Below are 23,472 nucleotides of genomic sequence, written 5' to 3'. Positions count from 1 at the left end.
TCAAGACATTATCATCTGCCCACAAATGTATTCACCAACTGATATTCCCTGAGAACTCGCTCTCAAGTGCCACTCCAGGTATTAGGGATCTATACAGCACAGACTAAAACACATTAAAGGTTGTGTAACGGAGCTTATATTCTAGTGGACAAACAACTTACTTTTTTTTTTTTAATATTTATTTATTTGAGAGGGGGAGGCGGGCAGAGGGAGAGTCTTAAGCAGACTCTTCACTGAGCGCAGAGCTCGACATGGGGCTCGATCCCACGACCCTGAGATCATGACCTGAGCCGAAATCAAGAGTCGGATGCTTAACCAACTGAGCCACCCAGGCGCCCCATGTTATGATACAGATTTTTTTTTTTTTTTTTTTACAAATTTCTTGAAAGTTTACCCTGGCAAGCAGTAAAAGCTTATTCATACTGTCCTCATTCAATTTGTGTTGAAGTGATTTTATTCCTCCGACATGTATTTGGAAGACATCCTCACTCCTCCTGAGATGCCACAGGCCTTCTGAGCCCTCCAAGGGTAATCGAAGCTCCTCTTCTCTGGCTCTGTTTCACCAAAATCCTGTTCCTTGCTTACTAATGTCAAGGTTTTAGAAAAGCTCAAAGCCTTTGATGATGTAGACAGAAGCTGAAGATGTAGGTCCCCCTGGAGGAGACAGCAGTGACCGGCGAGTGTTGTGTACGTGATGGCCACCAGACCCCTCGTGCAGTGGAAGTCCCAGGAGGCACCAGGGCACGGGGCAGAACACGGCTGAGCAGTGCAGGGGAGACAATACTTCTCTTGGGAGCAGCAATTAATGCCTTGTTTGTTTCGGTCTCCCTGGTGCCTGGCAGGGAATAGGTGCCCAACAGATAATTTTTGACTAGGGGAGGATAAAGTAATGGACAGATAAATGCTTTTTGCATACGTAAGATAATGAAAAGGGAAAATATTTTAGATATGGGAGCCAGGCCTCCCAAAGCCAACTGTCTTTCACCACTAGAATCAGAATGCTTGGATGCAGAGACTCTCAGAATTCTTTCCTTCATTTTTAGGACATTGCAGATCCTTTAAAGAACACATTTCCAGAATGAGAGTCAGCCTGTGCTGATGTTGTAACAGCCATGTCCCCTCCGTGAACTTCACCTGTGTGAAGGTGATGCTACACAAGGATCTTTGGGTCTTTCCACAGGTCAGACGGGCTCATTCTTGGACTTTAGGGGGATTATAGCTGATGGCCAGCTTGGGAGCAACAGCTCTACTTGCCATCTATGTGCTCTCACCTGAGTGCGGAGTGTGTCCATATGACCCTCTTTGGAAAGGCTTTTAATGTTTAGCCTTCATTTAGTTCTAGTTTTAATCTTGGCCTCTGTTTTTCAGAAACATTGGCCTGTTACTAAGTTGATGCCCAGATTTGGAAGTGTCAGACAGAGAAAGGGCTTGTCAGCTCTTCTGGTGCAAGCTACCTGCGTGGCCACCCACCAGCCTTGCGCGTACTCCGAGCGTGCTGCACTCACCTGTCTGCCTATAACGACCTGTGTCTGTCCACCTTAAATGACTTATTCGTGAACACGTGCTTGTGGTATTTGATGAGGTTTGCTCCTTACCAGCGCCCAACAATATTCACAACTGTTTCTGTCTTGCAGAATGATCACATAGCTATATTCAAGGTTAAAAAAAAAAAAGGCCAAGAGTATTAAGAGTAGTTGTCATCTCGAGGAGCATTTTGCAGAATTCCCAAAAGAGCTCTTTAATTATATACACTTGCCCCTGTCACCGTCTTCCACCACTTGTGTTCCAAGGATATCACGGAGGTTCGTCCACACACTGGTATTTTGAAACACACCCACTTGAGGATTCCCCCTACATGGACAGGGTAACCATCACCCGCATGCTCCTTCCATGCCTGCTGACTCATCCTTTGCCTCTTGTACTTTCTCCTGCTGGAATTCCAGCAGTCCTCTTTGCTTGATGATTTTCTCCATTCTGTCAACCCCATATTTCTCTCTTCCCCCTATCCTTCCTTTTCTATCTGTAGGAAATCATCCATTTATTCAGTGCCTATTTAGGAAATGTCTACTCTGTGCAATGCACTGTGCTAAGTGCAGGAGATAGGTAAGGGTGTAAGGTAGAATTAGTTTTAGTCTGGAGGAGCTTCTGGTCCAGTAGATTTGTAACTAAATGTTGGGGAAAGGCTAATAGTCATGTGAATGAGTGTGGTGTACAAACCTGATTGTTAAAAGGCAGTATAATTGAATCTGACTTATTGATGGCATGTGGGTAGGTTATTCTGTTGTTCTCAGATATTTAAAAACTTACCCTTTAACAGCATCATGTTGATGTGATTTTTGACTCAGGTAGTTTCTCCTTCCTTAAGAGTAAAAGGAAGTTTTTGTGATGAACAACATTTGGCTCATAGACCCATGAGGTCTCTAGAACCTTGAACTTCAGTCATTCACTGTGTGGCCGAGTGGCAGGGTGGGCATTGTAGAGGCTCAGGTTCCCAGCATTTCACAGGAGTTAACGCAGTTCAGCCTTTGGTAACCTGCAACTCCCTTTGCTTAGAGACAGGTTTCTGAAATTTGACACTTTCATGTCTTCCCTTAAAAAGTCTTGCAAGGAGGGCACCTGGGTGGCTCAGTTGGTTAAGCGACTGCCTTCGGCTCAGGTCATGATCCCGGAGTCCTGGGATCGAGCCCTGCATCGGGCTCCCTGCTCAGCGGGGGGTCTGCTTCTCCCTCTGACCCTCTCCCCTCTCATGCTGTTTCTCTCTCTCTCTCTCTCACAAATACATAAATAAATAAATCTTTAAAAAAATTTTTTTGCAAGGTTCAGCAGTCTTCAGTGCCTGACCCATTTCTTTTAAACTACTGTTGTCAGACCCAAGTGTGAAGTTCTCTTGGACCTGTTGTCAGAATAGAGTCTGTACATTTCACTGACTTTAAAAAAAAAAAGAAAGAAAGAAATACAACCTCTCAGCCTAGTCTTTGAACAATTATTTATGCTTTGGATGTAGAAATGGGACAGTGCTCTCTGTGTCTGTTACATTGCCACCAACTCCCCTTAAAATAGGAACCACATACAAACATATGTTGTATCAGCAGAGCATAGTGAAGTAGGGTTTGGACAACTGTCCCTTTAGTTGACACAAGTAAACAGAACCTAGAGTTGTCTACTAAAAATGTAGAGTACTTTTTAGGTGAAGGCAGAGTGGTTTATAAGAGTAATAGGGTTCTTACTATATTTTGCTTTTAGCTCATCTCCTTTGGTTTCATTTTCATGCTTCAAGTTTTTGGGGCCCATCCTTGCCCTTGTCCTTGATGAATAAGTATGATGGCTGAAAAGCCCATGTCTTGGTTGTTGCAAAGATCCAGCATTTACTGATTGTGTGGTTTAGCTTGAGTGGTTCACATTCCTAGTATGTACAGTGGCAATAATAAATGATGTCTGCCCTACACCCCCACTCCAACTGCCTTCTGCTCATTGTGTGGGTCAGATGAGAAAATGAATTGTAAAGCATCATTTAACTCATACAGTGCTCTGCCATGGGAACTCGAATTTTCACCGAGGATGGGTGTAGTGAACTATCGCAGGGTTCATGGAACGAGTCTCTCTGTTATAGGACAGTAATCGAGACTTTACCCTTCTTTGGCTTCTCTGATCATGAGCCGATGTTTCTCAGTCCCCCCACGGCAGCCGGGACCTCTGTGTGGCCACTCTGTTGACTGTGACATTCTTTTTTCGGTTGACCTGGAATTTCTCCTTATAACTTCCAAAACAAGTTACACTTCTTGGTTCTAATTTTACAGAGTTGACGGGAAACAATTCAAATCAGCACATTTCAAGTCATAGAAATTTCTAACTGAGAAAGGGGTCTTACAACTCAGCTTCCTGTTTTTCGCAATCCAATTCAATACCTAAGAGCTGGTGCCTGTCACGTGAGTGCTGTGCTTGGCGCTAAAGGCAGCTATTGTTTCCCCCCCCCCCCCATCTCCGGAAGTGGAACAGAAGGGCATGCAACCCAAATGAAGATGAATGGGAAGTACAAACTTTTAACTCCTTAATGTGCAAAAATAACGGTGGTTTTGATTTCATTTAGGCTACTTGCTGAATAAGTGCCTGCATTTATTAGGTTATAACTCATTTAAGTGGCCAGGGAGACTACTGGTCTATAAAATGAAGATGAAAGAAGGATAAATAATAAAGTCATCTATTTCTGATTTTTATAAGCTCCTCTGTGTTTGTTAACCAGTAAGTGAAAAACGTAATTGCACATAGAGGAAGGGAAACTAGTGAAATGGCAGCATGATACCTCAGTGGGCACTGGGCTAGATGTTCTTAGAGTCGCCACAGCCCCTGGGAGGACCCTGAAGCGTCCTCTCAGAGATTAAAGGCAGGATACACTCTCCTCAGTGAGTTACATGTTAATTAACAGAATTTAAAACAAAAACAAGCAAATTAAAACCCAGCCCCGACGCTAGAGTTGGATGCCCTGGGTTCTCTTCTTGCCCGTGTTGCTGATGGGCAGTGTGTTTTGGGGGGACGTCCGTCTCTTCTCCTCAGAATTTCGTTTTCCCTCAGATTCAAAATGGGGCTAAGTTTTTTTTGACCTGCCTCTGTTAATATGGTTGTTTAGGATTAAATGTGGTCATGTATATGGACTTGAATCTTCACTTCTTACAAGCCATGTAACTTTGAGAGACTTCTCTGTGCCTGCTTCTTCATCTCTAAAGTGGGATAATATTAGTACCTACTTCAGCATTTTTGTGAGAGGTGAGATAATTCCCATCAAGTACATAGTGCCTGACAGTTAATGCCTAATAGAGTCATTATTTTTTGTGAACGTTTGAGGGCTCTATGACTTAGTATACTTTTAGTCTACTGAATGTTTAAAATGACTTTTTTAATAAATAAAAATAACTGTAATGCCCTATTGTCATGTTTTATCTTTCTGATCATTTTGGTAGTTTCACAAGATAGGACTTTGTTGTCAGTAATCATGATACTGAAAACTTAGTCCCAAATGCTTTTTTTCTTCAGAGCTTCAGACCAAATATATTTATTCTAGGAAGTGCCTTTTACTGGCAGCGTGAGTTTGGAAAACTTTAGGTGGGAATCAGGATATGACCCTGCCTTCTCTATTACTGTTAGAGGTTGGAGATCTTTCTTAACTGTCCAGAGCTTTGCTGGCGTTGTATGTGACAAAAATTTTTTAAAATGTTATCTTTGATTTTGAACTATGCTTGAAGTCAGTGTTTTTGTTACCCATTTGGCTTTGAGAGGTAATGAAATGTTGATCAAGAGCTCCACCACAACAGACCCATTTATAATAATCCTAGTGGTTTATTTCACAGAAGCAGTTTTCAGATAAAAATACTGATCATGACTTCCTGTGACTTTCCCTAAAGGGGTAAAATTAAATTGTGGGAAATGCTTGGAATATAACTAGTAATTAACTTATAAAGAACCATTTAAAAAAATCATAACTCCCCTAAGCTATTATAACAAAGAACCTTATGAATTCAGAATTCTTTTGTGTATTTATTTTTTATAAAGTGAAACCCAATGACTGTTGTTCAGTATCTTCAAGTTTGTTATTGAACTAAAATGATGTCTTTAGATAGAGGAGCCTTTAAGCCCCACACTGGCTTTTCAACCTCAGGTCCAGTTTAGATTAACACTGATACTGCTGCTGTTAAACTAGTTATTTGGATGTAAGTATGGATATTTGTGGCCCGATATTACAGACTTTCATTATCAAAATTTGATGATGGGATATTTGAAAGTTTGTTAATAGAAAATGGGCACGTAGACTTCCTGTTTTTCTGCTTACCAATAGAATTGAAGCTGTCAAATATTTTGTTTCATTTGTCTTACCTGAAGTTAAAAACACCTCTTCACTCCTAGTTGTGTGTTTTATTTCTTGAACTCTAAACTTCTTCTTTCTTTCTACATTTTTACTTATATGTGATGTTAAATTACAGTCCTAAATAGCATGATTAGGCTAACCATTTTGAAATGAAGAAACTACTTTTAAACACACAAAAAGCACAAGTTAATTTTATCTGCTAGTTGATTTGTTTTCCAGAGCTTTTGTGTTAAGGAATGTCAGGTTTCTATTTGGAGAAGTAATGAGTAGACTAGCAGGTGTAGAGTAGAAGGTGTTTGCAGGGGGCCACATGACAGGATGGAAGGATTGCCGTTTGGAAACCCTGGGTCTCTGTGATGCTGGGGAAGTTTCTCTGCTTTTTTCAACATTAGTTTCCTCAACAGTCAAAGGACATACTGTCTATCTGGAAAGGTTATAATCTGATGCCACATTATGCTGATATATAATATATTTCCACCAAATAGTAACTGTGATATTTTGTATTAGAAATTTGTTCCATTTATGTTTAATATTTCAAAGCAGTGAACGAATGGACGGACATTTTGGGATTCTTTGTTTTGTGAACATATTAATAGGCTTATAATTTTCTAAGATTACCAGAAGACTTGGAGAACACCAAAAGGAATGCTTGATTTCTGAGTAAACTAATCATTAGATAAATTCTTAGTTCTTGATTCCTTTGTTTACTATGTTAGAGTTGTAATGGCCACTTTTCCTTTCTCCATTCTTGGACATCCTTGTGAGTTTAGCTTGAAAAAAAGTTAGCAGAGTTACTGGAAAGGATATTGAGTACTGCCAGGATAGTTCCTCATTCACAATTATATATTTCATTCTTAATTTGTTTCAGGAGTATTGGAGCCTTTTAAGACTGTTTATAAAGTGCCCTGAAGGACACAAATTGTGTTTTCAAGTTGGTCTCTTTGTGGGGGAAAGGAAAGGGCTTAATAAGGGGCATGTTCATGGGCTGTACCTCCCCTACTGCTCTCTTACCTTTTCTGGTTCATCGTTGGTTTGGACTCTGTGTTAGTACATCAGTGTTCCCACGAACCTGTGGCTGTTCCCACAAACAGGTGGCTATGTTCTAATGCACGTTGACCTGTTTGCTGCCTGGAGGCCAATATTTGAAACGTTACATATTTTAATGAGACATAAAATTGTATGCTAAGTCTTCTTTATGTTTAAAAAAAAAAAAAAAACCTTTGATTTTTTTTTTTTTAATTTAAGTTTTTTTTCAATTTGTTTCTCCAGGTGGCATTTTTCTGAAGTTGTTCATTGACACTTCCCAGCATTCCTGCAGATAAAATAGGTAAGTAGTCGAAGTCAGATACCCTTATTATAACAATTCTTTGGATACACTTTCCAGGTGGGTAGCAAATTACTTCTTGAAAGAGGTGCAGTGTTTCAAACTTTTGGATCTTGAACGGTAACACTAGGTTTTTTGTTTTTTGTTTTGTTTTGTTTTGTTTTGGTTAGAAATACCTCTTGGATGAGCATACCCAAATGTTGTAAAAGACCCTGTAAAGGTTCTGTGACCATTCATAAGCAAATTTCCAAGCTCTTTATAATGGGCATAGCTGACTCTAAGTTGTTATTCCTTCTGAGTTCTCTGTGGACCATTTCACCATTTTTTACCATTTCTCTGTGAAGGGGGAAGTAGAGATGGCCAATTCAGATTACCCAGTTTTATTACTTGATGACAGCTCAGGTAGAGGAATTGCCTAAATAAAAGTTGAAAACAGTTGACTAATAGGTGATGTATGATTGAGTCTATAGATTCTGATTTATAAGGGTCACTTTTGGAAAATGTTAGAAACAATAATAGGGGTTGAGTAATCTACAGTATGTATTCAGGAAGATCAATTAAATAATTGTTTTAAAAGACTTTGATCCATCTCTGATTCTAAAAAAGCAGACAGTATTCAACCCGGTCCCCCAGGGGCCTTGTAATGAACTTGAGGATACAGCTCAGGCCAAGAGAGCCAGCATGTGGTTTGGATATGGGACCCACTGACACCCTCTCCTGGAGGCTCTTCCATATACAGTGAATTCACAGAATATTTTCACAGACACCATCTCAACTGTGGAACGGTGATCTTTTTAACTTACAGATTCTGGGGAAGGCATAATTGCCCTTACATCATGAATTGAACTATTGATTTCTGAAATCTTATTAAAATGTTCTAACAGCTACTACTACTTGGGTTAGATTAGGAAGCTTGGGTTCTTTTTTTTTTTTAATGGGAACTGTAAACACTTGTGAGTTATGAAATTATTTGAGTAAAGTTCCTTCTCATGGGAAAGCCAGGGCTGACCCAAGATGGGTGGGTGTCTTGTGAAGGTTAATCATTGGCACCTTATCAAACTGATAATCCTGAAATACCTGTTCCATTATTTATTTACTGGGAGTAGATGAAAGTGATTTTCTATTAATGAAGACTATGAATAAAAAATATATATCTGTTCCTGTATGTTGAAAACAAGGGATTTATTACATGTGATTTTCTGACTCAGGTGTTCATAAGTCTGTTTAAAATTTGGTTAATAATAACACTCTGCCAGGCATTGTTCAGGTCCAGACTTTCAGATGCCTGTCAGCCAGGTGACATTGGGGTTGGTAGTGAGGCCTGTTTTCACTCCTACAGATCTACAAGGGAAAATATTCTCAACAGAGACAGATCTGTGCTGGTGAGGAATGTGTTTATTTCAACTCCCAGGCACTGTCTGTTTGAGTGGAAACAGGTCCAATTGCCATTTTGTCCATTATGTAAGAAGTCGCATGTGAACGCCCGAGTTAAGTGGCTCCATATTTCCCATGTATTCCAGTGATGATTTAGTCCCCCACTGTGGGTTGTCACCCTGCATCTTGGCCAGGCTGGCCTGTTTAATCAGCTCTGGGGAGAAGCCAGTTCCATTCTGCCAGTGCCTCCAGGAGTCATGTTCATCCTTGAAATCTCCCTCTCTGAAGATTTAGCCAGATAAAACTCACCTTCTATCTATCTTTTTTTTTTTTTTAATTGTGAGTTCATCCCATACAAATGCAATAAAACTTGACCAAGTCAGACACAGGAGTGGCCTTTCTGAAATAACAGCATGTGAATTATGAAGAAATCTGACTACTCACATCATATCAACTTGTTGAAAGGTTTCTCTTGAATGAGTAGTCACTGCAGTCTGAGGGGAGCCTGTCCTCAGGTGGTCCAAGGCTGAGAGTCCATCTCTGCTGGGCACAGACCTGGGTTGGGATCCCAGATGTGGTGCCATTTGGCTGTGTGACCTAAGGCATGTTCCTTTACCTGATGGAACTCACATCTCTTTACGTGTGGATACCCCTTCCTCCCAGAGTGCTTTGGAGGATTCAGCGAGGTAAAGATAGCATGTGTGTGGTGTTTTAGCAGCATCAGGGACCTTGGAAGAAGCCCTGGATGTGGGATGGAGGAACGGCCCTGCCAGGTACCTCCTCTGCCTCACTGGTCGAGTGGCCAGGTAGTACCTGCTCTCTCCTGCCCTGCCTACTCTGCGAACTGTGAGAAATCTTTGAAAAGCGTGACTTTAGGGTGTGTATGTGAGAAATCTTTGAAAAGCGTGACTTTAGGGTGTGTAGTTGGTATTAGGGGGCTTCTATTGAGCAGGCTTTTAAAAAAAATCTAGTCAGACTTTCTGGGCTTGAGTCCCAGCTCTACACCTTATAATTAGGTGTATGACCTCGAACAAGTTATTAACACCCTCTCTGGCTCTCACCTGTCTCACACAGGATTGCTGTGAGATTAAATGATGTATTGTGTGTAGAGTGAGGCATATGGAACTAGCACCTATTGAATCTCAGTAAATATGCTCATAAATTCGCCAGGACACAAGAAGGGAGGCAGAGACTCTGACTTGAAAAAATATCCATAGTTTTAAAATCTCTTCAAATTGAACTTTGGCTTATTGAGCTGCCTTTTATGTCATGTTATGTTATTTAGATCAGGAAGGATCATCTTTTTCCTGAATAAATCTAGAGTGACCTTATCCTCCAAAGTGGGACTCCCTCATCAGAAGGGTGAAGCATTGGGAGTTAGTCTTCTTTGGTTTTCTATTCACGAGTAAACGAATCTTTCCCCATCTGGGGGAGTTTTTGCTAGAATTGACCAGATGAGCGAAATGAGAGCTCTAGACTTGCACTGTCCATTCTGGTAGCCACTCTCCCTGTGTGGCTGTTGAGCACTTGAATCATGGCTAGTGTGACTGAAGCACTGAATTTTTAGTTCATTGAAAATTTAGAATTGATAGTTAATTCAGTTATTGGAAAACTCTTACGCATGTTTGAGGCAACTTGGGCATGCAGATCTATTTTTCAACTGTACATTTTATATGGTTTAATCAGGTCAAGTATTTCTGATGAAAACTTAGTACCTGAATTGAGAGGGGCATTACGTGCAAAGTACACAGCAGATTTTGAAGTGTTAGTGTTAGGAAAAAAGGATGTAAAATATTTTTAATACTTTTTATGTTGATTATATGTTGAAATGATAGTATTTGGGATATATAGAGTTAAATATATTATTAAAATTAATATCTTCTTTTTAAATGTTTCTACTAAAATTTTGAAATGCCGTACCTACTCATATAATATTTCCATTGGACATTGATGCTCTAGAAGATCCTTGAAAGAATGGGGTAATTTCTAATTTATTAAGTAAAATACAGTTTTTTTTTTTCCTAAGAGATTGTGAAGGTTATGAAAGTGGTTTTTTCTCTCCTTTTCAAGTTTTTGTTCACAGTCTACATATAGAGGAATATTTTTAAATATTCAAAATTGTAAAGAAAAAGAAAAGGCACATAGCTGCTGTGTTATCTGGACCTTATGTCATACAGCCCGAGGCTCAGTTTTGATGTCTTTGCCGTAGACCTTTCTCCTCTTCACTTCCAAGGGAGACACTCACCACTATCCACCAGGATATGAACCCAAACACTACTTTTCAGTTAAATGTTCTGCTTCTTTGATGATTGTTAATTTTGACATTTGACTCAGGTACCATGTTCCCAGGGTCACATTTTGACATGCCCCAGCAGATCAGTTTAGGAACTGTCATCCCGGAGAAAATGACTTTTAACGACCTACAGTGAATTAGCACTCTCTTCTTACTGTGGTACCAGAAATACAGAGATACATTCTCAAGGGAATGATTGCTGGCTAGATGCTTAGTTGTCGCCAGTATATGTATGAAACATGAGAAGAGAACCCAGTTAGAATCATCCATGTATTTGTTTCTCATTCATGCCCGGGGTTCTGCTGAAATGTAGTCTAAGGGGGGCAGGGGGAAGAGTATTTGACCGGGAATCATGCTGGTCTGGGTTTGAGTCCTGGCTGGCTCACAGGGTGATTGTGGTGAGCTTTCCTAACCTCTGATTCTGTTCCTGTGTAATTGGTGCCAACAAACACCAGCCACTTTCCTTGTCAACATTCTTCCATTGTGTGTACTTGATCCATGAAACTACATGCCTTCGTGTGATAAACATGGCAAATACATTGCCATCCTCAGACTTTTCCAGGCTGGGTAAATGAATGAGAGAGTTTACTTTCCAGTATCATTCTATTCAGGAATTAAGCAGGATTGAGATTTCTGTACTAAATACAAGCCATTATCACATTTCATGAAGAATCTGTAGCCACCAAAAAGTGGCTTTTCCTTGCATAGAGTTTATTAAGACATTGAGGTTTTTAAGTTCCAGGGACAGAGTATAGAATTCATTTCCACCAGTAGCTTGGAAACATTTAATAGGGGAGGGTGTAATAGCCCTCTTCCTTTACTGAGGGTAAATTGAATCAAATATATGGTGTCTGGATAGGAAAATGAGAAAATAAAGTAAAAACAAGATTGTGGTTTTCAAGATTTTAAAAAAGCAAATCAAAGTAATTGGATATATTAAAGACTTAAAGTGAAAGCCGTTCTGTTTCTGCTTTTGTTACTTGTATGTTGACGGCTTGCCTTTTTTCTGGTAAGTTTTGGCTAGACTTGTGCCATTTGACAGGAGAGTCCTGAGCATTCTTCTCAGCAGGGACAGAATGAACAGTTGCTTCCCTTGGTAGACTGTGAACTTCTGAGGGCTGGTCTGAATCTTTTATTATACCCTCAGTGCCCAGTACAATGTCTGATGCATAGTGGGTGCTCAGTGAATATCGGCTGAATGGATGGAAGATGAATGTCTGTGGTTAGACTGTAGAGCTAGTTTTATAACATCCTCTGAAGAGAATTCTACTCCAGGCACGTTAGGGGTTGCACAGCATAGCGTCTCGTATGTTATGTGCTCGCTAAATATTGGAAAATCGGAGGAGTGAATATAGGCTAAAGTTTAACTTCCCGTTTATAAGGGAGTTTGGGAGTATGAACCATTTATAATCTGGGAAGCCACAAAGGTTCTTTTAAGCAGAGAAGTGAGGTTAGATATTAGGAAGGCACCGTGGCTAGCAGATTGCCCAGAGGCTAGGAAGCCAGGTAGGAAGGTGCCCCCGGCAAGAAACTATGAGGGTGGAGAGGGAGGCTTCAGAGGGTCAGGTGGGCAGGGCTGCAGCTAATGGAATGAAGCGGAGTCCCAGGGGTGAGTGCCTGTGTGGTTAGCTTTGGAGGAGAACTGGGGCAGCTCTCTGGCATAGGAAGGGTAGTAGTGCCATAAACAAGCTTCACGTACGTGGAATAGATGTTAAGAGAATTCTCATGTGCTGGTCTCAGTTCTTTTGAGAAGCAGAAAAAGTCATCCGTTTGGGGGAGGGTAGGTGGAACCAGGGGTTCTTATGCTTCCCCACGTGGAAAGGAGCTCTTCTCAGTGCTGATGTGGCGAGAACATCCATCTTCCTGTGAATTCTGGGCCTCTCTAAAGGATTATTCGACAGAGAATTCTTAGGTCCTCCATCTGATGGAGTAAGTCCACAGGGAAGTTCTGCATCTCACATCAGCAAACTTATAGTTTTGTTGTGATCAAATGCTCAAGTCTATGGGAAAGGCTATATATAGCTGCTCCGTCAGGTAGGTCTGGTTCCAGTTGGTACTCCTCTTGACATGCCATCTACACAAAGAGATGCCATGATCCTTACATGGAAAGCTCTTTCACCTTAATGATCCACTTCGTAAGCTGCTCCTTGAAAGGAAGGGGATGAACTCGCCTCATCTGAATGAATATACACGGGGATGGCGTAGACGTGTCTCCCCCGCTGTCACTGTAAAATATACATATGATTTCACATGAAGCTTGTTAACACAGGTAAGTCATAGCTGTATAGATTGCTGTGGTCTGACCTCATTTCTCAGGTCAGACCACAGCAATCCCTGCTTATCACTAAAGAAGGCAGGAGTATAGCTCTAAAGTTCTGAGATCCTGCCCCCATAAGCACCCTATTTGCTCTTTGAAATTTCATCATGACTTCCTAAGAAAAACCGGCTTCTTCTCAATTAAATATTGATTTAATCTACATTCCCTTTTGGATTAATTCAAAAGCCAAAATAAAGTTTTTGTAATCTTTTCCCTTTCTCGTGCCCTCATATGAGTGGGAACCACTCTTTGTACAGTGGCCCTGTCCTCCGAGACACCAGCATCCCCCCGCGCCACAGGCCAGCCACGCACCACGTCTCACAGGGTTAGGTGCCAGGCAGCCTGTAAAGATGGGATTGGCCCCCGTCTCTGTACCTTGTGTTACCAGCCCAGAACAGCCTGTGAAAAACTCTTAAGAGCTAATTGGCAAGCTCAGATGGACTTAGAAATGTACCTGATTTTGATCCAAATCCTCCTATATACGCAGCCAAGTTGTTTTAGGAAATGGGCTCTTCCTGTCATTAACTCACAGCTTAGGTCATCTCTTTCATGTAATGAAGGCAAATATGACTGAGAGTTCACTTTAGAAGTCTAGTGTGACTAATCTGAAAGAGCTGGTTCCTGTCTTGTTGTCTCATCAACACATTTCTCTCTTCCTGCTTCATTCTCAAACTGCATCCCTGATTCAGTTGAAGTTCCATCCATTTTTCTGCTCATGTTCATAGGCTGGCTGTGGCCTGGAAAGTCACAGCCAGCCTGGCATGGTGGTCTCCTGCTTTCACGGACCTCTCATCATTATTCACGGTCAGGGTAGCCAACTTTTGACCATTTACACCCCACGGCAGGTACGTTGAAGTCTTTCCTTCTGGAAACTGTCAGGCATTTTGGGATAAGAGTGGTTGTAGAGAAGGTCACTTGGGCAGACCTCCAGGAGCTCTCTTTTTCTCTAGCTGCTGTTACGCTTGCACATTTATATTACCTGCACACCTCAAAGCAGAGGTAACTACCTCTTCAGCTGCCCAAAGGTCACACCTCAGTCTTCCCTAGTGCCTGGGACACTGGTATACTCGTGAAGTCAGGCAACAACCCTTATGTGCTATTATTGCTGGACTAGAATTGCCAGGAGATGTTTGTGTTTTCTACCAATTATCAAAATAATCCAGGTTCATACAGAGAACTATACACCTGCAGGAGAAAAAAAAATCCGTCTCCTTAGGGTTCACCGCTTCCAATCTGGTGGCCGAGCTCCAAAGAGTGTCTCTTTTTGTACATTCTTTTCTTCCCCTAATTGAGTGCTTACTCTGTATACAACTTTACAGCCAGTTACTTTTTTGTTTCATATGATACTATATTCATTTCCCCCTATCACCAGAAGCTTCTTGTTAAAGTATTTCGGTGGTTGAAAATAATACCTGTGGTATATACTTAAATCATTTTAACCTTCTGTTTTTAACATTTGAGTTTTCTGATTTTTTAAAATAATTGAATATAAACTTCTACTGTCCTTTTATAGATATTCAGTTTTAAAAATAGCTTCAGGAACACTGGGCTCTCTCCCTGGCAGTAAGAGAGAGTGCTTGTTTTAGCGCACTGCCAGGATCCCTAATGACCCGAATCTTTGCCGGTTTGGGAGGTAAATGGCACCTCACTTTAATTTTTGCTCTTTTTATTACTAATGAAATTGAATGTTTTTCATGAACAGAATAGCCACCTGTATTTTCTTTTTTGTGATTATGTCCTTTTTTTTCAGGTGAAGTTGTTATTTATGACTGTTGCGATGTTTATGATTTTTGACCCATTTTCTAGAAAGGTTGATTAAGATGCCTAACTTTGCGCCTACTGCCTTCTCAGTAATAGTTCATTGAATACAGAATTGTCCTGTATGGGAGACGAAATTGGGTGTGGAAGTGTCAAAGAGAACACACTTGGAGTTTCTTTTCTTTCTTTTTTTTTTTTTAAAGATTTTATTTATTTATATGACAGAGAGACACAGCGAGAGAGGGAACACAAGCAGGGGGAGCGGGAGAGGGAGAAGCAGGCTTCCCGCGGAGCAGGGAGCCCGATGCGGGGCTCGATCCCAGGACCCTGGGACCATGACCTGAGCCGAAGGCAGACGCGTAACGACTGAGCCACCCAGGCGCCCCACACTTGGAGTTTCTAACGTGACTTCTCGGTTGGGACTGTCAGCATCTGGAAGGTCAGCTGTACCCAGGGAGCACCAGACCTGGCAGCCACGCCAGCCATCAACCTGCGCATCCTGCCCTGGTACTTCTCCGTCCCCTCTGCCTGTGCAAGGCACCTGGTGTAGCTCATGTTGATGGAATCATAACAATAAACACCACATGCTGGCTCCTAATACAGTGTTCACTGACCCCATGAAGTGATTCATACCTGCTTCTCCCTAGTGTTTCTTCTCAGACTGCTTAGCTGACTTTCCGTGCCTCTTCCTTATCATTGTTTCCAGGGACTCCTCTCTCCTCTTCCTTCCTTCTTTTCCTTGCATTCTCCAAACTCTCTGGCCCACCCCATGACTTCAGCTGCCACTCATGGGCCAGACCTCCCCCGACCTAACCTCTTCTCCAGGCTGCAGGCCCAGGGGGGTCTTCCCCTGAATTCCCACAGGCACTTATAATGCATCGTGCCCCAAAATGAACCTACTCCTTCTCTCTCCCAGTAAAAAGACCTCCAGTCCATCTCCCAAACCAGATACCTAGGTGGCATCTTGAGACCCTTCTTTACCTCACCACCCACATCCCATGGGTTATAGAACGACCTTTCAGTTCTGCCTCCTTCCATCCCTGTTCTTCCCACCCTGGTCCAGGCTACACTCCTGGGAGGAAGGAATGTGTGTTTTCCCAATTAGATACAGTCTTTAAAAAAAAAAAAATCAGGTTTCTCTAAAATAAAATTGATATTTTGCAGGGCATGGTATTTTAATGGAATATTTATGAATTTTTTTATGAAGTAAATCCTCATCCATGAATTTACCTTTTATAGAAACTTGAATTCAGTACCTACTTGCTTGTTTTAAAGCAAAGTATGCCTCGAATAACGTCTAATACATATTAGTCAAACGAGAGCCCCTGGGACATAACTTTCTAGTGAAAGGGCTTTTGATTTGAGGGCTTGATAATTTTTCTTTGGATCTTAATTATTTCCATATTGCAATATGTATTGTTTTTTGTAATATTCGAATTATCCTTTATTAGCTAGCTTTTCAACTTCACCTCCCAGGGAACTCAGGCGAGAAATACAAATATTTACCTAAGATTCTTTGGGGGGAGTAAAATTAATATTTTTGAGAATGAAATATGGTGCATTGTCTCCTAAGGATTGAAAGACTTTATTAAAATAGCAAAATATCCTTCCCCAGGGGTACGTGTTTTCAGGGCTTATTGGAAATATGGTGCTGGGAAGAATAAAAGGAAATTTAATACCATGGAAGTTGGAAACAGCCCCTGAAATCCAGTCCGTTTTTAGAACACATATAACACACTAATTCCCAGAGATTTAAGACAGCTCTGTTGGCTTCCTGAGGCTGTCAGGCTCATTATGACTGTGACACGGAAAGTTCTTCAGCATGAATATGCCATGACCGTGTTTTATTTACTGTGCATATTTACTACACTTGAATATGGGGTGTCCCTGTACGTCTGCTTTCCCATATTGCTTATCGAGTTGCTTCTGTGTGGGGACTTTTCTTAGACTGGCTTCCCCCCAGACCAGATCCTATGACCGGGATTCAGGCACAAGTAGGTTGTTGGGAGGTAATCCTGGAAAACATTGGTAAGGGAATAGATAGATATGTGAACTAGCGAGAAGATGAAAGGCAGTAAAGAGATGATTTTGATTAAGTTGCTGCTGTGGGTACCTGGGCCTGAATCCCTGGTGAATTCTAGGAGGCTTCCTTCAGAACCAGCCCTTGGAGGGCCCAACAAGTGGGGAGAGGCTGCCTCCACCTCACATCCGTCACTGATGGTGGCTGCTCTTGCGGCCGGCACTTAAGGCCTGCTCTCTGCTTGGGTGCTGGTCGTGGGTGCTTGCCGTCAGCAGCACCCAAGGGAGATGAGCGGTACGCACGGACCACTATGGTGCCTACTGAATCCACTGCTTTAATATTTTTAACAGTCATAGACAAGTTCACTTAGAGACATCTCAGGTTGGTCAGAAACAAAGCACATGCAGAGATTGCTAGTAGAGTATGAATTCTATCAGTGTCTGATAGATACTGAAGTGAATTTAAAATACTGAGAGTTTGATACCGTTAATCCTGAGACGGGGAAGGGAGGATGTAGGGATGATCTCTGAGAGGTGTCTAGATGTTGATCCTAAAATGACACATCATGCCTCAGTCAAAAACGCTGATAAGCCTTGACAGTAACAAATGGAACAACTAGATTATCAGGGCTTCTTATAGGGCCGAGGTTTCCTCCTTGCTCATCGGCCTATAGAATTGTAACCAGGCCCACAAGGAAATTACGGTATTTTTTCCATGCACTCAGATCTGGAAGAAAACAAAAACCTGACGGAAATCTCTGGCCAGCCAAGTCTGAACAGAGCCATTTACATTACTTGGGGAAATTCCTGAGGAAGGAAAGAAGGGGGAATCCAAGCTGTTAGTGCACCTTAAAAAGAACCCTTCTCTGTTATTTTTTTGATTCCTCTCTGTTACACAACGGTCTTGAGGACACATCCTAAAATGGAAAATACCTTCTAATATCCTGCTGGCTGTTCCATGAGTGTCATTTAGGGGACGAGTGGATGCGATCTTGAAGCTGTCAGATATCTAATCACTCAGACCTGTTGTGTGACGGTGGAGCAGCGAAGAGTAGGACAGTGTCCCTGTCCTCAGCGAGTTCCCGATCCAGCCATGAGAGGACGAGCAGAGAAGCCACTGATTCTGTGATAAATGGATAATACTGGGGACAGAGGACGGAACAATTAATTCTGACCTTTGGGGAGGGCATTCCAGAGCTGCGACATTTGAGTTGGGCCTTAAAGATGACTAAGTTTCACTGAGGCATGAAGGGAGAGAATGGTGTCCAGGTGGGGACGAGTGTGGATGGAGGCCAGGGGGCTGGAAGTGCTGCGTGTGGTCAGGGAGCAGTGAGTGGTTGGTGGGATGCGGAACACGGTGTCGTGAGGCTGGACCTGCAGGCAGGAGAAGGCGGCTTGTCCAAGTCCTGAGGGCCTTGCCACTGCCTTCATGTACCGTTGGAAGGCAGATGGCATTGACAGCCCGACCTCTTCTGTCCCCTCCGGTTTCCCTAGCAAACATCCTGCTGTCGTAGAAATAACGTAGGGTGATGAACAGAGCTTGTACAACCTGCGTGGGGTTCCAAGTTCCACAGATGCAGCCTTCTGGCAGTGAAACGACCATTTTGTGCTTAGCAGCTGATCTGAATGGCCTGTGGATGCCTTGTCGATGATGGAATGGGCCTGCTTCACGCAGGTGGTCAGTATTAGATATATCCTTGTCCCCTCTGGGCCATGTATTTTCTACCACTCCAGCAATTCCAAGTGTTCTATATTTCTGGAAATACCTCGCTATATATAATAGAGTTTAGAATTGTTAGTGCTTCTCTTCCTAATTCCCCCCTTCTCTGCTCTCGCTGTGTCATCGCATTAGTGTGGTGGTGCTTTAGGCCGTGCTCCGGGGGGCACGTCTGCTCTTAGAATCCCTCAGTGCATGGACTGAGAAAGGGAACAAAGTCGTAAGCCAGCTGCAGGTTTTCCCCCATACCCCACTGAGCAGCTGAATCCCTTGGTTGTCATTTTTGTCCCTTGTTTCTAAAGGAGTAGCTACCTTGGTAGAGGGAAAAAGCACACGATGTCGTGTCCACATCCTAGGGCCGTTTCTCAGGGTGACTTGGGAGCAGGAGCTAAAACGGACTCCCAGACACATCTCTAGGAACCCTGAGGAAGTTGGTCCATTACCCTCTCACCACATCCTTGCACCGACCTCTTGCTGCTTAAATTCAAGCTTGCATGTCGTTCATCCACTCTCAGAAAGGCTCTCCAGGGGGCTGTGCTGTGGAGTTCCTTCGGCCAGTCACCTTGTTTATTTCTTAGACTGACCAGTGTGCTCAGGATTCTGTCTCCCTTAGGAGTTCCGCCTTCCTCTTTTATCACACATGGGGGGTTTTTTCCCATGGAATTCCCCTCCATTTGTCTGTAGATTCACTTTTATCCCATCCTTTGAAACTTCATGCAGGCTTCCAGGAGATGTTTCCCTGATGATTTCACAGCATAAGACAAAGACTGACAAGTTTTTGATGCCAAAGAAAGAAATACTGAGATGTCTTGAGTCCGATTTAGTAAACCGCCCCCCTGACAGCTGTCAGGGTGAATCACTGTCCTTTAGTGAATGAATATAAGAATAATCAATTCTGGGCACCTGGGTGGCTCAGTTGGTTAAGCGACTGCCTTCAGCTCAGGTCATGATCCCGGAGTCCCTGGATCGAGTCCCGCATCGGGCTCCCTGCTCGGCAGGGAGTCTGCTTCGTCCTCTGACCCTATCCCCTCTCATGTGTTCTCTCTCTCAAATAAATAAATAAAATCTTTAAAAAAAAAAAAAAAAAAAAAGAATAATCAATTCTAAGAAACTTCTAGCAGCCAGATGCATAGGTTCTTCTCTCCTTGTCAGTCACTCTCCCTGACACAAGAGAAAATACAAAGGTAAATAGGATATTTTCTCAGGTTTGTAGTTAGCATCCAGCATTGCAGTGTGCCTTCCCTGTGCATTGTACTCTGTGTGCAGGGACTGTGCTCGGGGTCTGGTTCTTGAATTTGAGGAGACCACCCTTGTTCCTGGTCTCCTGAGTGCATGCGTCTCAGCGGTCCTAGATCATGATTTGACTTGGCCCAGCCCACGTGAATCTTCACTCACCGCTAGAATCATTGCGGTCTTATGACCAGAGCACTAGACCACTGTCCCCCGTATCATTGCTATTGAAAGCTGCCAGTGGAGAACCTGGTTTTGAGGATGGATGAGCTTTTTCTTTCTGATTGAGCAGAAAATGACGGGAGGGTACAGATTTATGGGAGGGTACAGGTTGGTGACCAATAGGCAGATATGAAGTAGAGTAGTTCTTGATCAGCTTCTGTGGAAGCACAGTCTTTGGCCTTCTGCTCTGCTGTTGGTCATGCTATTTTCCCTGAATTTCAAATTGGTGAAGTTTAGTCAGAGTAAATGTTCATGTTCATTCTGTAGGAAATGGTACTAATGTCAGTGCTCAGAAATACTATATCTGAAGCAAAAGCCTCCAAACCTTTGTGCCTACAACTTTTAAGAAAGTTTTCTAGGGCTATGCGAGATGATTCTGAGCAGAAGTTTGTTCATGTCTACTTACCTGAGAGAGAACTGTGGTGGCTTTTAGTTTTATAACCCCACCTCAGGACCCGCAGTAGTGGTGCCACTTTCATATGTTAGGAGGTGTTCTGGAAACATACGTGACATTTCTGGGATGTTTCATAGGTCACCAAGAACAAAGCATGCAAAACCAGAACTATTCCCAAAATCCAGGATTCGTGACCAAGGTTTCCAACTACTACAGGACAGTAATCTTCTTTGGTTTCTATAAGGTTATTTGTTCATTGTTAAGCAGGATGCATTTTTATTGTGGGACTTTTCAGAGACTTTAACGTGGTAGTGTGTACAGCGGCTTTTCAAGTGTGGGCTGTAGGATTCGGCATCTGTTCTGGGATCCCTTTGGTCTAGGAGCACCTGTGACCAGTGTCCAGAAGTCCTGTCACTCTGACACACTGGGAAGATGCTGACATGTGGTGCATTTGAAACCGTCACAAATCCTTTTTCTGCTCTTCTCATCCAGAACGGCAGCCTTATTTCCCTACCCCCTGGGGCCGGGCTGGCCTTCTCACTCACTTGGAGAGACAGTTGCGGCCCAAGCATTGTGTAAGTTCCAGAGCCTAGACCTCGAGAGGTCCAGCAGCTTCTGCTTTTGCCCTGTTGGGACTCTGCCTTGAGACTTGCGTGGAAGGAAGCCAGTCCAGCCTACAGGAGGATGAGAGGCCCATGGAGGAGAGCCGCGGTGCCGCCGTCAGCAGGCCGCATTAACTGCTACCTGTACGAATGAAGGCTCAGCGGGCCTTCCAGCATGGCTGACCCCGCTGAGAGCCACCATCCATGAGCCGGGGCAAAACCAGCAGAGGAACTGCCCGACGGCGCATGGAATCGTGAGAAATAATAAATCATTGTTCTAAGCCACTACATTTTGAGAAGCTTTGTTACACAGCAATAGTTACCGTCTTCACTATTAAATTAATTAGAATTTAATTAAAAACTGAATTAAAACTGAAACGAGACAAAAAAAATGTGGTGGTTTATCTAATCAGATACTTTCTGTGAGGCTTTTCTGGTTTAAAATGAAATTTCTGGACAGGGATTTTTCTAGAAACCTGAGTCAAGTGAATAGGTACCAAGAAAAAATGTGTTTGACATATGATTAACGGCACCAGAAAATGGCACCCAGTCGGTCCCAGTGTGAGTGATCCAGCATGGTTGGTGCTCACACTGCCTCGGGAAGAAGGTGAGAGAGAGGGACTGATGGAGAAGTTGTAGCCTTCCCCCGCTGCTGTCGGGGCGACATTTTCCCGAGGCCTGTCTGACCAGCCATCTCTGAGGTGACCAGGGTCACTTAGGGCTCATTCTTTCAGCCTAATAATTAGATTCAAGCAGACACAGCTTCGGATGCAGCCCATCTGCTCCCCTCGCTGGACAGCTGCAGGGATGTGAGACCTTGCCAGTGTTCCAGCCATGCAGCAAGTTTAATGCCTGCCGGCTCCCAGGAGCAAATCTGATTAGCAGATGTGAAGGCCCCAGTGAGATGTGGAAACATAAGAGGCCCGGGGCAGTGCCCCTGGCAGCGGCCTGATTGCTGAGTGCCCCGGGGCCTGGCAGCTCTGCATCCTCGGCTGTCATATCCACCATCTCTTCAGCGCCCTGGGGCCAGGTGGGGCTGTTTACACGGAAGCCGGGACTGCAGGCTCACCGTGGCAGCTGGGAGGACTCAGGCAGAGCCACATCAGTAGCTACGCCCAGGCCTTGCCGGGCTCACAGGGGAGGATCGTGATGGTCAGGCTATGGCCACGCTGGCCGCAGTGAGTTGGGAAGAAGCAGAAGGTTCTGGGAATCATGGGAGTTGGAGCTGGAAAAAACCCACTTGGTCATGAAGTCTCTTCCTCCGTCATGGCCTGATCATTCCCCCTGGGATACTCTGGAGCAGTTTGTAAAATCTGTTTCCGAATGACTCAGGCTGGGAGTCTTCCAGCCATTCCCTTGGGAGATGGAGCGGCTTTTTCTGTGGAGGAAATATTTTCCTCCCTATTGGTTGGGATCTTTTGTTGGTTGGCTCCAGCCCCATCACTCCTGGCTGGTCTCCTCAGACCACCCTGAGCAAGTCTCCCTCTACCTCTTGCCTTCCCACAGTTGAATCTATGTCATGCTTCTGCTGAGCAGCCATTAAACTGAGGAGGAGGGGCCTGCTTCCTGGTCTTGGCGCTTTCTGAAGTGATGACTTTCTCCAGCTGCTTCAGCCTTCTGATTCCCCTACCCTGAACTTCTAATTTTTTCATCCCTGTAACATTTCATATGTGTGGAAACCGTGTGGTACTTCATAAGCCCTGTAAGGGTATATTTTTCAGCATGAGAGTGGCATAGTCATTGAACATTTTTCCAACATTCTTCGGAGTCTTCGCTAGATTGGATTGATCTTGGTTTGTATGTCACGGACTAAAGGGTGAAACAAAGTGTAAGAGGAACATGGCTCCTCCAGAAGCCAGGAATAATGATAACATACATCATACATACTGGTTGGCACAGCCATGTGAACACTGTTATCCTACGGCATTTCTTTTGGGGAGTTGCTGTAACTCAGTGTACGGTCTAGTAAAACAAAGACAGTAAGAGTCTGTGTATCTGCACAGACCACAGCCATGTTAAGAATGTTTAGGAAGCAAGGGATCATGGTTTTGTGGGTCTCTGACTTTGTTGTTACTGACAGAGCTAGGAGATGAAAAGCGGGAGCTCACCAATGAGACTCAAGTTCAGGCCATGTGGTGTTTATAGGCTCTGAGATCCAAATTGGAAGAGTGGTTTAGATCAGTGTTTTTCTGAGCATCTTCCACAGAGTGCTGCAGTTGCTACAGTTCCTAATGGTATTTTAGGGGCTACCTGGAGGTGATGGTGGTCATGGGAGCAAGGTGGCCCTTGTCGACTCCTTATTTTATAATCAGCACCAGCTCTGCTTCTCGCTGTTTCATATACGCATCTAGGGTTGCTTGTCAGA

The 23,472-nt window shown here is 43.3% G+C and overlaps 1 long non-coding RNA gene across 1 annotated transcript in view; it reads left to right on the top strand.

Moving 5' to 3' along the window:
- LOC110589361 overlaps window positions 1-21,030 on the top strand; it is a 72,451-nt gene extending 51,421 nt beyond the window's left edge. The window contains exons 2-3 of the long non-coding RNA XR_002480885.1: window positions 7,127-7,184; window positions 20,998-21,030. This is a non-coding gene — a long non-coding RNA (uncharacterized LOC110589361). The remainder of the gene's footprint in view (window positions 1-7,126; window positions 7,185-20,997) is intronic.
- Window positions 21,031-23,472: the final 2,442 nt, after the last annotated feature.

This window comes from Neomonachus schauinslandi, chromosome 7 (assembly GCF_002201575.2).
Source record: "Neomonachus schauinslandi chromosome 7, ASM220157v2, whole genome shotgun sequence".
NCBI classification, from domain to species: Eukaryota; Metazoa; Chordata; class Mammalia; order Carnivora; family Phocidae; genus Neomonachus; species Neomonachus schauinslandi.
Note: the sequence above shows the minus strand (reverse complement) of the source record. Positions and strands in the feature narration are given on the sequence as shown.